Here is an 18,798-nt window from a genome sequence, read left to right on the forward strand (position 1 = left end):
TTTTTTTCAAAAGAACAAATTTATGTCTTTTTATTTACTTTTCTTTTCTTAACTAATTTTGTAAAAAAAAATGTTTCGATGTTCAACTATTTACACACATCATACACTTTTAAACATTCAAATCGAATCGATAATTTTAAGCGCATACATCTCTATAACCCCCAGAAATCTCTTATCCCAGAAAAAATCGATATTCGAGAAATTTTGATTTGCGTGTCGAAAATCATTTTATTAAAACATTTAAAAGATTTATGAAAAATATGATATTTTGAATTTAATTATAACAAAATTTTGATCAAATTTTAAATAATCTTTTAAATTTAGAATAATCAAATTTGATTAATAGAAATGTGTATTTAAATTAATTAAAGATAATTAATTAAAAAAATTATTAATTCGATGAAGAGTCGCCAATTGATTTTTAATTTATCAATAAAATATTTTGTATATATATACAAACGTATATTTAGTCAAAGATTATTTTGAATTTAGTGTTTGGTGATACTTGAGAAAGGACTTTCGCACTATATTCTCCATATACGTTAAAAAATATCTATACTTTATAATTTTTAAAGTGTCCGGATTGCCGGGTCGAGAGCTGTGGTTAATTTGGATACTTGGGTCAGATTGTGGGTTGACCCGCTTTTAAATTTAAAACGGTTAAAAATAAAATTAAAAATGTTAGAGGTATGTTTCGAACTTGCAACCTAACAAAACAAGTACAACTCTTTAACCAACTAGGCTACAAAGACTTTATATTTTAAATTCAACACCAAATTTGATAGACGCAGGACGTTTTAATATTAATATAAGTTCAACTTTTTAACTAACTAATCTATATATATATACATATAATGATGCTTAATTTTTAAAGTGTCTGGATTGCCGGGTCGAGAGCTGTGGTTAATTTATATACTTGGGTCGGATTGTGGGTTGACCCGCTTTTAAATTTAAAACGGTTAAAAATAAATTAAAAATGTTAGAGGTATGTTTCGAACTTGCAACCTAACAAAACAAGTACAACTCTTTAAGCAACTAAGCTACAAAGACTTTATATTTTAAATTCAACACCAAATTTGATAAACGCGGGACGTTTTAATATTAATATAAGTTCAACTTTTTAACTAACTAATCTATATATATATAATGATGCTTAATTTTTAAAGTGTCCGGATTGCTGAGCCGAGAGCTGTGGTTAATTTGGATACTTGGGTCGGATTGTGGCTTGACCCGCCTTTAAATTTAAAATGGTTAAAAATAAAATTAAAAATATTAGAGGTATGTTTTGAACTTGTAACCTAACCAAACAAGTACAACTCTTTAACCAACTAGGCTACAAAAACTTTATATTTTAAATTCAACACCAAATTTGATAAACGCGGGACGTTTTAATATTAATATAAGTTCAACTTTTTAACTAACTAATCTCTCTATATATATAATGATGTTGAGTAAATGAATACTTGGGTCGGATTGTGGGTTGACTCACCCATAAACTTAAAACGGTTAAAAATAAAATTAAAAATGTTATCCGTATTTTTTTTTCACAGTTTTTTATATTATTAACTCTAAGAGAAAGTTTGGCGCTTTCAAGAAGGCAAATGAGCTTTCAAATCTATGTGGAAGCGATGTTGCAATAATCATATTCAGTGAAGGAGGAAAAGTTTCTCTTATGGAAATCCTAATGTATATGTCATATTGGATCAATTCATGCATGCCAATTCTCAGAGAGCACTCATGAATTTCTTGAGGCACAAAAGATTTCACGTGTTCGAGAGATGAATGCTCGAATAAAAGAGACAGGAGCTAATTTCAAACTTGAGAAAGAAAGGAAAAAATGTTGTTATTGGAGATGGCTAACCATGGTAAGAAAAAGTGGTGGGAGCAATCTGTTCCAGAAATGAACTTAAACCAGTTACATTTGAGGAATGATTGGATGGTAGAGCTTAAAATGTTTTTTTTTTAAGAACAAACAATGTTAAAAATGAAAGAAGATTTTAATCCATTATTGGCCATGACTATTGAGAACCAAATTAGTCCATAAATGTTTTTTTATACTTTTGTCTTAAATTTTATTGAAAATTATTGTATAGGATTTTATGCCATTATTTTGTAGTCTAAAGCCTATGGTTCTCAATCATTGACATTTTATGCCCCTAACCAAAGTTTCTTGTGATGATATGGTTCTCAATCATTGACATTTTATGCCCCTAACCAAAGTTTCTTGTGATGATACAAACTTCTCATTTTATATATAATCATGTTATACATTTACAACATAAAATATCCATTCATATGAATATGAATTAAATCAATAAATATATTTTTTAATATTTATAAATGCATGGCTGAATGCAATGCAAATTGAATTTAAATATAAATAAATAAAATGTTTACAAAATAAAATAAAATAATATTAATCACAATCCTATATTAATAATATTAATATTTATTTCCATAATTTGCTACCTCTTTATAAATAAGGACGGATATATGCATGGTTGTCAAATATTTATTTTTTGATTATTTACTAAATTTGAATGTATTTAATTGTTTAAATTTTTTTATAATAGACTAATAATTTAGTGATTGATCTTAAGATGAACTAGGTATATTATGTCTTCATTTCGATGATTATCCGTAAATTCATTGTTTCTTACACTAATACTGCGTTTGGTACAAGGTACATCATATTTGGTATAAATTATAAGGAGGTATAAAATAGTATAATTTATATATACTATTATTGTTTTCACGGTTTAGGCTGCTCCAATTTCGTTCGCCGCTACTACGGGAATCGCTTTTGCTTTCTTTTCCTTTGGCTACTAAGATGTTTCAGTTCGCTAGGTTGTCTCTTGTCTGCCCATGGATTCAGCAGCAGTTTGAAATGTTGAACTATTCGGGAATCTCCGGATCTATGCTTATTTTCAACTCCCCGAAGCATTTCGTCGCTTACTATGCCCTTCCTCGTCTCTGGGTGCCTAGGTATCCACCATAAGCCTTTCCTCGTTTGAACCTCGTCCTTAACTTTAAGGCTATGTCATTCTAAGGTGCTGCTAAATAGAAGAATCTTATCAACGTCCATGAATGATAAATCATAGATCGAACCGCCGAATCTGAAAATTTTATATTTTAAATTTAGACAGTGAAGGTGAAGGATGAGGAGAGTGTGGGTGTGGATGTGAAGGATGTGCAACAAGGAATTCAGAATAAGAAGGTTAAAGATGACAATGATGATTTCCAGTTATACAATACTCCTCCTAAAGCGAATTTTGGGAGGAGAGTGAGGAAGTCAAAAAAAGATGAATCGTACACCAACCCTTCTTTGTCAAAAATGCCAAAGACAAATGATCCGATGAAAATCAATCCCCTTCAAAAATTTGAAGATGAGCTGCTGGATAAAGTAAAAGATTTGTTGGATGATCCAAAAACAAATGATGCAAAAAGGGATGTATCGACTTGCGAAGTGGGGAAGGATATGTTTGTTAGAGTTCTAACAAGGTTGACATGGCTTGAAGACAGTATAAGTCGTGCAATTCATTATTAATGTACTTCGCAAAAATCTAAGTACCTAGCGATTCGCGAAGTACCTAGCGAATCGCGAAGTACCTAGCGATTCGCTAAGTACCTAGCGAATCGCGAAGTACGGTTCAATGTTGTTTGACATATACTTTATGTATTCCCATTGTGCAGGAAATCGATGCATTCTGTTACTTTTTGCGAAAAAGGATTGTAGAATATCCCAAGACGTATAAAAAGTCTAAAGTAGCAATAGGGGACTGCCTTTTGACCGATAGAATCAAACGAGAGTACAAGAAATTCAGTAACAATATTGCAAATTATCCAGTCGATGAATTCAAAGACTACTACATGGGTGCACCTCATAGAAACATGCCTGAATGGTCAGAAATCGACGAGATTTACTTGCCCGTCAATATAAACCAGAAGCATTGGATTCTGTGTGTTGCACGTCTTCAGAAGTATCGAATTGACGTCTATGACTGCGATGCATATCTTTATAAGAACCTGGATCCTTTTTTGAAACCGTTGTGCGAGATGATTCCACGCATATTTGCACACTCAATAACTGACGGTGAGAGGATTAGGTATCCTGACTTCAACTTCAGAGACCCCATTAAACCCATAACATACAAAAGGTTCCCACACCCCAAAGTCAAAACCGCAGTAGCGAAGATAGGGGAGGTCCCAAGAGCATCCGAAAGTGGGGACTGCGGTGTATTCACGTTGATGTACATGGAATATCTGACTGCTAACCTAGGAGTGCAGAATGTGACATCAGATAACATGGGGTTTTTTAGACAGAAGATGGCGGTTAGGTTATTCCATCAAGTTATCAAACCTTAGTGCAGAACATGGAATATTGTAATGAAATTGTAAAATGTATATTCTTAACTTTGGTGAAATGTTAAAATATTAGGAGTTAATATTGGTTCATATTTGTGCATTTTGTTTCGCTAATTACTTGAAGATAACCTTTGAAGTTGTAAAAACAAATGTTAACTTTGGAAAAATGTAAAAACAAATGTTAACTTTGGTGCATTTCGTTTCGCTAGGTACTTCGCGATTCGCTAGGTACTTTGCGAATTTCTAGGTACTTCGCGAATCGCGAGGTACTTAGCGATTCGCTAAGTGCTTTCCAAACAAACTGAATGAACATCATATACAACAACTTATCCCAAACAACCTGGATGTGAACAACACATACTTCAACTGACCAGTACTACCATAATTCAATTCAATTAACAACATATATTACAACCATAATAATCTTTCAAGCAAAGTATCACCACAATCAATCAATCTAAAGGCTCATATTGTTAAGATGGTGGCTGTTGAGAAGATAACTCATGCTTCTTAGATGATGATGCTCTTGCAGTAGATGGTGCAGGCATCATTGTTTTGCATGTTGCCCTATTATGTCCTAGTCCAACACATGAGTTGCATCGTCTCGGGACCTTACGGACCTCACCCTAGGATGACCTACGCTTTGTTTGTGGCTGGCCTTTCTTAACCTTGACATTTGGTTTAAGACACGAACGTTGCTTGATATGTTCAGAAACATCCCAATTTTCTTCATCACTAGGAGGATAACATGTCTCCGCATATGAATTTATCCAACATTCAGTTGTGTAATACCTGTGTGCATGGTTAAACAAATATAACGATTGATCAATTGGTTAAACAAATTGAACATATGAGCTAAATAATACCTTGAACAGAAGTCATAAGAAACCAAATTCCGACTATAGGCAGCAGCCATTGCATGCGTACAAGGAAGACCCGAAACTTCAAATACTCTACAAGTGCAGTTCATGTCTTTCAAATTGACTTTGAAATGGGACTGATTGTCATGCACTTGTTTTGTTAGGTTGTAAATTCGAAACATATCTCTAGCATTTTTAATTTTATTTTTAACCATTTTAAATTTAAAAGCGAGTCAATCCACAATCCGACCCAAGTATCCAAATTAACCACAGCTCTCGACCCGGCAATCCGGACATTTTAAAAATTAAGCATCATTATATATATATATATATATATATATATATATAGATTAGTTAGTTAAAAAGTTTAACTTATATTAATATTAAAACGTCCCGCGTTTATCAAATTTGGTGTTGAATTTAAAATATAAAGTCTTTGTAGCATAGTTGGTTAAAGAGTTGTACTTGTTTTTGTTAGGTTGCAAGTTCGAAACATATCTTTAACATTTTTAATTTTATTTTTAACTGTTTTAAATTTAAAAACGGGTCAACCCACAATCCGACCCAAGTATCAAAATTAACCATAACTCTCGACCCGGCAATCCGGACACTTTAAAAATTAAGCATCATTATATATATATATATATATTATATATATAATTAAACTTAGTTTTATCCATTCATTGTCCAAACAAAGTATGTTAACTCAATTAAGACCTTAATCTAACAATTTCTCAATTTTTTACTATTTAAACTAAATTATCAAAACTAGGTGGGTTCATAATTTAAACAAAATTCAACAATTCAACCCTAGGTACTAATATGCAAACTACAAATCTAAAAAATAAATATAGTTAAGAACACATTTTTAATTAAAATAAGTAAAGTAAAAAAAGTTGACCTATACATATGAATGTGATCATCAAACTAAACATTCAACATTCAACATTCAAATCATAATTACTAAATTATCAACAACAAAAAATAAATAAATAAATAAATTACATTGATCATATCTTAATTTGATAGAAAATGTTTGATTTCATGATCCAGCAACGACCCACAAAAAATTAAAATTATTATTTGGATTAAAAAAAATTAAAATGATAAATTTAATCCAGTTAAATAAATTGTTGTGCCAAACAAAATACAACACTAATTAATTAAATTTAAATGGTTAAAAGAGAAACAATGATTTTCTATATATATATAAATGTTGAAAATTAGGTATCACACTGTTGAATTCAATTTAAGATATTATAAATAAAAATTGAATATATAATATTTGATATATAATTTATTTTTTTATTAAAAACTTCCTACAAAATTATAAACCCCTATTTTGGTTGACATGACATTTAATTTAAATGCACGCATAGGATTCCAAATTCTCAATTATAGTTTGCTAATTTGAAAATAATTTTATGGCCCAACTCTCATGGACACTAGGAGCATGATTGATCTTAGTTATTTGACTCTTTCTAAAAAACAATATATTTATCAGATTACCTATCTTTTTGTAACTATTAAATTATTTAATTTATTAATAAAAATATATTTATTTTATTTTTATAAAATTTAAATATAAAAATACATTATAATAATTTTAATCAAATAATTAAAAAAACTCACTTTTTCATTAGTGAATATTTTAATTTGATTACCTATTTCTTTTCAAACAGCCCACAACAAAAATGTTATAGATTTACATAACCAATAACATAAGAGGCCATATATAGTTTTTTCTAATGAAGCCCAACGTTCAAATTCATCAACGGTTTGTTAAGGTTTCCAGTTTTATTTTAAACGTTATCTCAATTTATGAAGTAGAGGATGTTTATATCATTTTAGCTTTTGTTATATAAAAAAAATAATAAAAGTTAATAAATTATTTTCTAAACTAAAACTTTAAGCTCACCCCATTTCTTAACAATAAAAAACTATTAAAATAAATACCAAAATAGAAAAAAGATAGCGTACAGAATATGTAATAACCACCTGAAAAGCCACCAAAATAACCTCATTTCATTCCTTTTTCTTGGTTGTCAAAACATAGTAGTAAAGACACATCACTCTGTAATAACCACCTGCTGAAAAGCCACCAAAATAACCTCTTTTCATTCTTTTTCTTGGTTATCAGAACACAATATTAAAGACTTTTTGGGCTTGTTTGATCTTTGGTTATTAGGGTTTTTTCTGGGTTTGTCTAGGGATGGCAATGGGGCGGTTCGAAGCGGGGAATGTAATTATCATCCCCGCCCCGTTTTAATTTCGGAAATTTTTTTAATACCATTCCCGCCCCGTTTGGTTTTTTTCGATTTCGGGGAATCCCGCGGGATACCGTTAATAATTTTTATTTAAAAAAAATAAATAAATATTATACAATAAAATTATATAAACCAATTTTTTAATATAATATATATTATAATATATTAAAATTTTATATTATTATAAAGAAATAATTTTAATACTCTTATAAAATATAGTAAATAAATAAATATATTGGTGATTTAATATATTTAATTATGTTTATGGTATTCGGGGCAGAATCGGGGTGAAATCGGGGCGGGGCGGGGGACACAAATACCATTCGCGCCCCATCTTCGTTCGGTTTCGGGGAAAAACCGTCCCAAACGGGGCAATTCGGTTCGGTTTTCACGGAGCGGTTTCAAATTACCATCCCTAGTTTTGTCCTAAAAAATCTTGTTTGATGAAATTTTAAAAAAACTAGTTTTTAAAGTTAAAATTATCCTTTGGTATTTAAATATATAAAATGATTAAATAGATAGTTGAAACGAAGTTTGTGTTTTATAATAAAATCCTGGAAAAAACAAAAAACCAGTTTATCAAACAAGCTCTTTGGGGGTATTTTGGAGGCTAACGGTTTTCACTTTTCAGGTTTGTTAGAAGAGAGAAAAATAAAAACTGTAAAAATAAGTATGATATAAAAACGACACTTGTTTGACTTTGATTCTCTGAGTTTATTTGTTTTGTTTTATATTGTTTGTTGTTTAATTTGTATTTTTTACAAATAATTTGTTTTTATCGGTAATTTTATAAACTTTTTCTCCTTAATTTTTAAAAAACTCAAATATGAAACAAAGCCTTAGTTAATTTTTATCTGGTTTGGATTTAAATTATTTAAATAGCTTAGTTATTCAAATAATTTGTGATATTTTGATATGAATATTATTTTAATAAAAATATTTAAAAAAATTAAAAATAAAAATAAATAATATTTTAGTTAATGAATAGTAATTGAATTTATTTGTATAATTATGAACAGAGATATCCTTATGCCTTCCCGTTTTTTATTGAGGTTTTCAAATAACTCAACAAAATCAATTATCACATCACTCCCTCTCTCATTCATCAAATAAATCAATTTATTAACTAAAATACCATTTATTTTAAATTATTATTATTTATTTTATTTATATATATGAATACCCTTTATGTCTTTTAACAAAAAAAAAACATTATCATTTTTTCAAAATTATAATCATTGTTTTCTCCCTCTAGATTATTTAAATAACCCGAAACAAACAATGTATAAGTACTTTCTTAGCAAACTGTTAAAAAAAAGACTTCCTTGACTAATGGTTATTTGATTCGAGTTTGTTTGTTTTGTTTTATATTGTTGTTTAATTTGTTTTTATCGGTAATTTTTACAAACTTTTTCTCCTTAATTTTTAAAAAACTCAAATATGAAACAAAGTCTTAGATCTGGTTTGGATTTGAATTATTTAAATAGTTTAGTTATTCAAATAATTTGTGATGATTTTGATATGAATATTGTTTTAATAAAAATATTTTAAAAAATTAAAAATAAAAATAAATAATATTTTAGTTAATGAATAGTTATGTAATTATTATGGAGGGTGATTTTAAATATTTTGATTATGATTATTACATTCAAACAAACCAGCCTTAAGTGTGAGCTTCTTCCAAAAAAAAAAGTGAAGACTTTTGGAACACGAATAGAGAGTTTATAAATAAGTAGTACTTTAAGTTCATTTCATTTCATGTCAATTCAATCTTCTTCATTCTTATGAAATCATTTCAAGAAAGCTTCAAAATATTTGAGTCAAATATCAAGCTCTGTCCCAAATGGTTTGGTTATTTAATTTTCATCTTCCCTATGTTATGCATGCATGCACGCACACATAAATATTACATATACTAATATTGTAGTCAATTATTTTTGTAGCCACAACAGTACCTTACATGAACGGAAAGAAACTACGAGGAAGAAGTGTTCGTTGGTTCGGACATGCACCACGTGTCGCTACACTGAAGAAGAAAAAATAAAAGATGAATATTTTGCAGAATCTTCCTTTATGTTACCAAAAGCAAGAGATATACTCAGCAATCCCTCTCTTCCAATTAAGAGAGGTGAGAATTGTGAGCATTGTGGCAACGGATCAGGTTTTCTACAAGGTAGGTTTTCTTAATTGGTTAATTAACAAAAGAGAGAGAAGATCATAAAGCTATATTATATATATCTCTAATATAATATACTATTCTGACTCAATCATTCGAATGTGGTATTCAATTTTATGTGTCATGTGTCAGCGGAGCCAAGTACAGGCCGGCCCAGGCTGCCTTATACTGTATGTATTTTATCAATAACGACGGTAAATTACCGTCGTTATTGGTTATTTTACATCGCTAAAAAGCATTGGTGACAACAAACTATAAAACTAGCCCGGATAGATTTTTTTAATAAAAGTTTAGCCCGGGTAAGTTTCAAATCCTGGCCCCGCCCTACATGTACGTAGGATCTCAGAAACAGAAGTGAAGACTTTTGGAACACTTACTTTTGGAACACGAATAGAGAGTTTATAAATAAGTAGTACTTTAAGTTCATTTCATTTCATGTCAATTCGATCTTCTTCATTCTTCTGAAATCATTTCAAGAAAGCTCCAAAATAATGGAGTCAAATATCAAGCTCTGTCCCAAATGGTTTGGTTATTTAATTTTCATCTTCCCTATGTTATGCATGCATGCACGCACACATAAATATTACATATACTAATATTGTAGTCAATTTTTTTTTTAGCCACAACAGTACCTTACATGAACGGAAAGAAACTACGAGGAAGAAGTGTTCGTTGGTTCGGACATGCACCACGTGTCGCTACACTGAAGAAGAAAAAATAAAGGATGAATATTTTGCAGAATCTTCCTTTATGTTACCAAAAGCAAGAGATATACTCAGCAATCCCTATCTTCTAATTAAGAGAGGTGAGAATTGTGAGCATTGTGGCAACGGATCAGGTTTTCTACAAGGTAGGTTTTCATAATTGGTTAATTAACAAAAAAGAGAGAAGATCATAAAGCTATATTATATATATCTCTAATCTAATATACTGTTCTGACTCAATCATTCGAATGTGGTATTCAATTTTATGTGTCATGTGTCAGCGGAACCAAGTACGTGCCGGCCCGGGCTGTAGCCCGAGTTGCCTTATACTGTATGTATTTTATCAATAACGACGGTAAATTACCGTCGTTATTGGTTATTTTCCATAGCTAAAAGGCATTGGTGACAACAAACTATAAAACTAGCCCGGATAGATTTTTTTAATAAAAGTTTAGCCCGGGTAAGTTTCAAATCCTGGCCCCGCCCTGCATGTACGTAGGATCCCAGAAACAGAAGTGAAGACTTTTGGAACACTTACTTTTGGAACACGAATAAAGAGTTTATAAATAAGTAGTACTTTAAGTTCATTTCATTTCATGTCAATTCGATCTTCTTCATTCTTCTGAAATCATTTCAAGAAAGCTCCAAAATAATGGAGTCAAATATCAAGCTCTGTCCCAAATGGTTTGGTTATTTAATTTTCATCTTCCCTATGTTATGCATGCATGCACGCACACATAAATATTACATATACTAATATTGTAGTCAATTTTTTTTGTAGCCACAACAGTACCTTACATGAACGGAATGAAACTACGAGGAAGAAGTGTTCGTTGGTTCGGACATGCACCACGTGTCGCTACACTGAAGAAGAAAAAATAAAGGATGAATATTTTGCAGAATCTTCCTTTATGTTACCAAAAGCAAGAGATATACTCAGCAATCCCTCTCTTCCAATTAAGAGAGGTGAGAATTGTGAGCATTGTGGCAACGGATCAGGTTTTCTACAGGGTAGGTTTTCTTAATTGGTTAATTAACAAAAGAGAGAGAAGATCATAAAGCTATATTATATATATCTCTAATATAATATACTGTTCTGACTCAATCATTCGAATGTGGTATTCAATTTTATGTGTCATGTGTCAGCGGAGCCAAGTACGTGTCGGCCCGGGCTGTAGCCCGGGTTGCCTTATACTGTATGTTTTCTATCAATAACGACGGTAAATTACCGTCGTTATTGGTTATTTTCCATCGCTAATAGGCATTGGTGACAACAAACTATAAAATTAGCCCGGATAAATTTTTTTAATAAAAGTTTAACCCGAGTAAGTTTCAAATCCTGGCCCCGCCCTGCATGTACGTAGATCCCAGAAACAGAAGTGAAGACTTTTGGAACACGAATAAAGAGTTTATAAATAAGTAGTACTTTAAGTTCATTTCATTTCATGTCAATTCGATCTTCTTCATTCTTCTGAAATCATTTCAAGAAAGCTCCAAAATAATGGAGTCAAATATCAAGCTCTGTCCCAAATGGTTTGGTTATTTAATTTTCATCTTCCCTATGTTATGCATGCATGCACGCACACATAAATATTACATATACTAATATTGTAGTCAATTATTTTTGTAGCCACAACAGTACCTTACATGAACGGAAAGAAACTACGAGGAAGAAGTGTTCGTTGGTTCGGACATGCACCACGTGTCGCTACACTGAAGAAGAAAAAATAAAGGATGAATATTTTGCAGAATCTTCCTTAATGTTACCAAAAGCAAGAGATATACTCAGCAATCCCTCTCTTCCAATTAAGAGAGGTGAGAATTGTGAGCATTGTGGCAACGGATCAGGTTTTCTACAAGGTAGGTTTTCTTAATTGGTTAATTAACAAAAGAGAGAGAAGATCATAAAGCTATATTATATATATCTCTAATATAATATACTGTTCTGACTCAATCATTCGAATGTGGTATTCAATTTTATGTGTCATGTGTCAGCGGAGCCAAGTACGTGCCGGCCCGGGCTGTAGCCCGGGTTGCCTTATACTGTATGTATTTTATCAATAACGACGGTAAATTACCGTCGTTATTGGTTATTTTCCATCGCTAAAAGGCATTGGTGACAACAAACTATAAAATTAGCCCGGATAAATTTTTTTAATAAAAGTTTAGCCCGAATAAGTTTCAAATCCTGGCCCCGCCCTGCATGTACGTAGATCCCAAAAACAGAAGTGAAGACTTTTGGAACACTTACTTTTGGAACACGAATAGAGAGTTTATAAATAAGTAGTACTTTAAGTTCATTTCATTTCATGTCAATTCGATCTTCTTCATTCTTCTGAAATCATTTCAAGAAAGCTCCAAAATAATGGAGTCAAATATCAAGCTCTGTCCCAAATGGTTTGGTTATTTAATTTTCATCTTCCCTATGTTATGCATGCATGCACGCACACATAAATATTACATATACTAATATTGTAGTCAATTATTTTTGTAGCCACAACAGTACCTTACATGAACGGAAAGAAACTACGAGGAAGAAGTGTTCGTTGGTTCGGACATGCACCACGTGTCGCTACACTGAAGAAGAAAAAATAAAGGATGAATATTTTGCAGAATCTTCCTTTATGTTACCAAAAGCAAGAGATATACTCAGCAATCCCTCTCTTCCAATTAAGAGAGGTGAGAATTGTGAGTATTGTGGCAACGGATCAGGTTTTCTACAAGGTAGGTTTTCTTAATTGGTTAATTAACAAAAGAGAGAAGATCATAAAGCTATATTATATATATCTCTAATATAATATATTGTTCTGACTCAATCATTCGAATGTGGTATTCAATTTTATGTGTCATGTGTCAGCGGAGCCAAGTACGTGCCGGCCCGGGCTGTAGCCCGGGTTGCCTTATACTGTATGTATTTTATCAATAACGACGGTAAATTACCGTCGTTATTGGTTATTTTCCATCGCTAAAAGGCATTGGTGACAACAAACTATAAAACTAGCCCGGATAAATTTTTTTAATAAAAGTTTAGCCCGGGTAAGTTTCAAATCCTGGCCCCGCCCTGCATGTACGTAGGATCCCAGAAACAGAAACAGAACAGGGGAGAATCTGATCTTTGTCTGCACCAGGGAGGGATGTGAACACGTATGGCATATTTAACAATGAAGAAGGTAAAGCTAGAAAAAATCATTATTGTATATAAATTTATACATATAAGTTTATATATTGTTGGGATAAATTAACCCAACAATAATATATCCCGAACAAAATCATGACTATGGAAATGTTGGCTATGGTAACTATTATACTATAATATTATTGTCTATATATGTGAATGATTTCTATTGATTATTGAATTCTTCATTCACTATCATTTTAATTTTATTATTATATTTTAAAATCTTAAATAATAAAAAATATTTTATTTATTTAACTTAAATAACTAAAATAATCAAAATTTTATTTATTTATCAAACTCATTCCCGTGTGTGGTAAAAATATAAAAATAAGCTATATTGTATTTTGTTTGTATTCTTCTTCTCAAAAGAAGTTCAATTATATGTATGGCAGTATGGTGTGATAAGATTTTTTTATGGCAGTATGGTATGCTTCGGTTATAATCATTATTTTATTTTTAAAAAATAACATTTTGGAGGAAACTAAAATAATTGTGACTCCATAAAATAAATAAATGGGTAAATTTAATTAAAACAATTTCTAAAATATTATTATTTCGGTTTTGTCTATAAGTCGAATTGAATTATAATTATTCAAATTAACCAACAACAGTTCTGGGTTTTTTTAAAAACCAAGAGAGAGAAAGATTGGACGATGAATGATGATTTTGAGAAAATAATGATTATTTTTGGTAAAAAGACTTAAAAGGTATTGATATATATAAATAAAATAATAATAATTTAAAATATAGGGTATTTTTGTATTTTGGTTAATGATATGAGTGATGTGATTGGTGATGAGTGATTGATTGGAAAATGGATTTTGTATCGATTTTTTAAATAACCCAAAGAGAACAAGGTCTACTAGCATACTTGAGCTCTTAATGAATATTTAAATACTGAAATAAATACAATACAATGTATCTGAATTACTTGGACCAAATTTAATAGTAAAAGTAAATATAGGATAAAGAAAATGTATTTGAAACAAAAATAAATAAAAATTCTAAAGTGTTGTGATTAATTAATTAGCAAACATATAGAGAATAAAATAAAAATATCCAATATAATTCCTATTATACCAATCAGTAATAATAAAGAAATTAGGAAATAATGGATGCATTGCCCAGTCCATCAGCCAAGCCCAGATTTGCATTCAATCAATCAATGTCAAGGGCCCAGCTATGATACGGGCCAAATAAGTTCAGGATGGAGAATAAAAAGACGAAAGAGTTGTAAGGCTCATTTAAACATATATGAAAAGTAGAAGGACCCCTTTGACTGTCAGGAGAAGAAATGAAACGACGCGCCGCCCCCTCAAAAAGAAGATAAGGACAAGATCTTTTTGTCATCATCTGTCCCGATTCCCTCTGCGCCTGGCAACCGTTCGATCGAAGACTGGACTCCTCTCGTCCGCACGATTGAGATATGTCAAGTCCCCTCACAGTTGCAGCAGTGAATAAAATATAAGCACAGAGAATAATTAATAGTAGAAATATATAAGTTTTAAATAAAAATAGCTGCAGGTTTAATTATTTGATAATATTAAAGGATAAATACTTGAGCAAAGCTAAAAATAAAATATGAAAAAAGAGCAAAATAACCATCTTCGAAATGTTTGATAATTCTTTATTCTTCCCAAAAACAAGCACAGTTATATCGATCCTCAATTCCTCCAACGGTGGCCACAGTTAGTGTTGCAGCAGACGAAGAACAATGCCATACCTTCGTCTCCCCTAGTAGAAGCCTGCATCCAAAATATATGTTTTATAATTCATTCCCATACATATTATTTGAATGCATGGAAATTGAAGCCAAAATAAACATAATTATGCATGATAACCATCAGCATGAAGATGTCTTTTTTCTTACTAATAATAATAAATTAATAGTAGTAACTTAGAAATACAAAAAAGTGTTTTCAAATGAGTAAATATATCTAAAGCAATACAGAAACAAAAGAAAATATTATACTTTGGAAGCAGCTGGTGAGAGCTATGTCAAAATTGATTGGATATGGATACGAAAAACAACAAATTAAGTTCATACCCATACCCGGAAGAAAACAGCTTCGCTATCTCCTGCATTATTATCATATATATGATGATCAGTAAGCAGTTAACATTACAACTATTTGAGCACAATGAATAACACTTCCAATTGAACATTTGATTCATTCATTGAAGTGAATGGAATTGGATATAAAACCATTAAAATGCATACTGCAAACTAGGGGTGAGCATAATATGGGTTTACCTAAACCCAATCCTAACCCAAACCCAAAATATTAATTTGGGTTGGTTAATATGGGTTGGGTTGAGTTTGAGTTGGGTTAAGTATGAGTTGAGTTTAATTTGAATTGGGTTAGGGTTACCCAAATTACCCAAATTATATAAATTTAGTTTAATTCTCTATTATTAATCCAATATAAACTAATCATCTTCCAACTTTAAGTCGAACACGTTTTTGACATGTTTAACATATTTTTCATACGTTTAACACGTTTTGCACACATCTAACACGTTTTTAATATTTTTAACACGTTTCACTTATAACATGTTTTTCACACGTTTAACACGTTTTTCATACGTTTAACACGTTTTTCACTCGTTTTCACATTTTTTACACGTTTTCACGTTTTTGACACGTTTAACACGTTTTTGACATGTTTAACGCATTTTCACACTAATAACATGTTTTTCACGTTTTTGTCACGTTAAACACGTTTTTGACATGTTTAATATGTTTAACGCGTTTTTGACAAGTTAAACACGTTTTTTACGTTTTTGACACGTTTAACACGTTTTTAACATATTTAACACGTTAACACGTTTTTGATAAGTTTAACACGATTTTCACGTTTTTGGCACGTTTAACACGTTTTAAACATATATAACACATTTTTGATAAGTTTAACACGATTTTCACGTTTTTGGCACGTTTAACATGTTTTTGACATTTTAACACGTTTTTGATATGTTTAACACGATTTTCACGTTTTTTGCACGTTTAACACGTTTTTGACATTTTAACACGTTTTTGATATGTTTAACATGTTTTCCACACGTTTAACATGTTTTTCACACGTTTAACACGTTTAACACGTTTTTCATATTTTTATCACGTTTTTACACTTAAAACATGTTTTTACACGTTTAACACGTTTTTATGTTTGTTGTACGTTTAACAAGTTTTCGACATGTTTACACGTTTTCATACTAATAACACGTTTTTGTCATGTTTAACACGTTTTTGACATGTTTAATACGTTTAACACGTTTTTGACAAATATAACACATTTTTTTACGTTTTTGGCACGTTTAACACGTTTTTAACATAACTAACACGTTAACACATTTTTGATAAGTTTAACACGGTTTTCCCGTTTTGACACGTTTAACACGTTTTTGATATGTTGAACACGTTTTCACACGTTTTTCACACGTTTAACACGTGTTTTACACATTTAATATGTTTTTCACGTTTTTGGAATGTTCAACACGTTTTTGACATATTTGACACGTTTTTCACACATTAACATATTTTTTATATTTTGGTACGTTTAATACGTTTTTGACATGTTTAATACGTTTAACGCATTTTTGACAAATACAACACGTTTTTTTACGTTTTTGGCACGTTTAACACGTTTTTAACATAACTAACACGTTAACACGTTTTTGATAAGTTTAACACGGTTTTCACGTTTTGGCACGTTTAACACGTTTTTGATATGTTTAACACATTTTCACACGTTTTTCATACGTTTAACACGTGTTTTACAAATTTGATATGTTTTTCACGTTTTTGGCATGTTAAACACGTTTTTGACATATTTGACACGTTTTTCACACATTAACACGTTTATTTATATTTTGGTACGTTTAATACGTTTTTGACATGTTTAACACGTTTTTCACATTCTTAACACGTTTAACATGTTTAATACCTTTGTAACATGTTTAACACGTTTTTGACACGTTTAACACATTTTTGACATTTTAACATGTTTTACACATTTAACATATTTTTGACATGTTTAACATATTTTTTTGCACGTCAACACGTTTTGATAAGTTTTAACACGTTTTGTCACGTTTAACACGTTTTGTCACGTTTAACACGTTTGACATGAAACGTGTCAAAATGTGAAAAACATGTTAAACGTGTCAAAAATGTGTTAAACGTGTCAAAATGTGCCCAAAACGAGGAAAACGTGTTAAACGTGCCAAAAACGTGGAATATGTGTCAAAACGTGTTAAACGTGCCAAAAACGTGAAAAACGTGTAAAAACATGTTAAACATGTTACAAACGTGTTAAACGTGTTAATAATGTGAAAAACGTGAAAAACATTTTAAACATGTCAAAACGTGTTAAACGTGCCAAAACGTGAAAAATGTGTCAAAATGTGTTAAATGTGTCGTAATCGTGAAAAATGTGTTATACGTGTTAAAAACGTGTTAAACATGTCAAAACATGAAAATGGTGTCTAATGTGTCAAATGTGTTAAACGTGTTGAATGTGTGAAAAACGTATTAAACGTGTCGAAAACGTGAAAAACGTGTCAAAAACGTGTTAAACGTCTCAAAACGTGGAAAATGTGTCAAAACGTGTTAAACATGCCAAAATGGTGAAAAACGTTTGAAATGTGTCAAAACGTGTCAAAACCTATAGGTATGGTTCGAACTTGCAACCTAACAAAACAAATACAACCTTTAACCAACTAAGCTAATAACACTTTATATTTTAAATTCAACCCAAAATTTGATAAACGCGTGACATTTTAACAATATAAGTTCAACTTTTTAACTAACTAATCTATATATATAATGATGCTTAATTTTTAATGTGTTCGGATTGCCGGGTCGAGAGATGTGGTTAATTTGGATATATGTGAGAGTAAATGGATACTTGGGTCGGATTGTGTGTTGACCCGCCCATAAAAATTTTACCGTAATATTTTTTCACAGTTTTTTATATTATTACTCGTGCAAATGCACGGGATACATGCTAGTTTATAAAAAATAAGACTAACTATTTTTTTATAAAGAAAACAATTGTGCAACTATAAAACACACTAATAATTATTGTTTTTAATTAAGGAGAACTAATCTGACACTCACATTCATGATCCCCGTTTCAATACAAAGTCCAGTTGAATTCGAACTCGTGACTTTTTATTTTTTAATTCGATTCTTACCACTAGACTATTAAACACTAATAATTATATTAAATTAGAAGGTAAATTA

The sequence above is a fragment of the Impatiens glandulifera genome, chromosome 1 (genome assembly GCF_907164915.1).
Source record: "Impatiens glandulifera chromosome 1, dImpGla2.1, whole genome shotgun sequence".
NCBI lineage: Eukaryota > Viridiplantae > Streptophyta > Magnoliopsida > Ericales > Balsaminaceae > Impatiens > Impatiens glandulifera.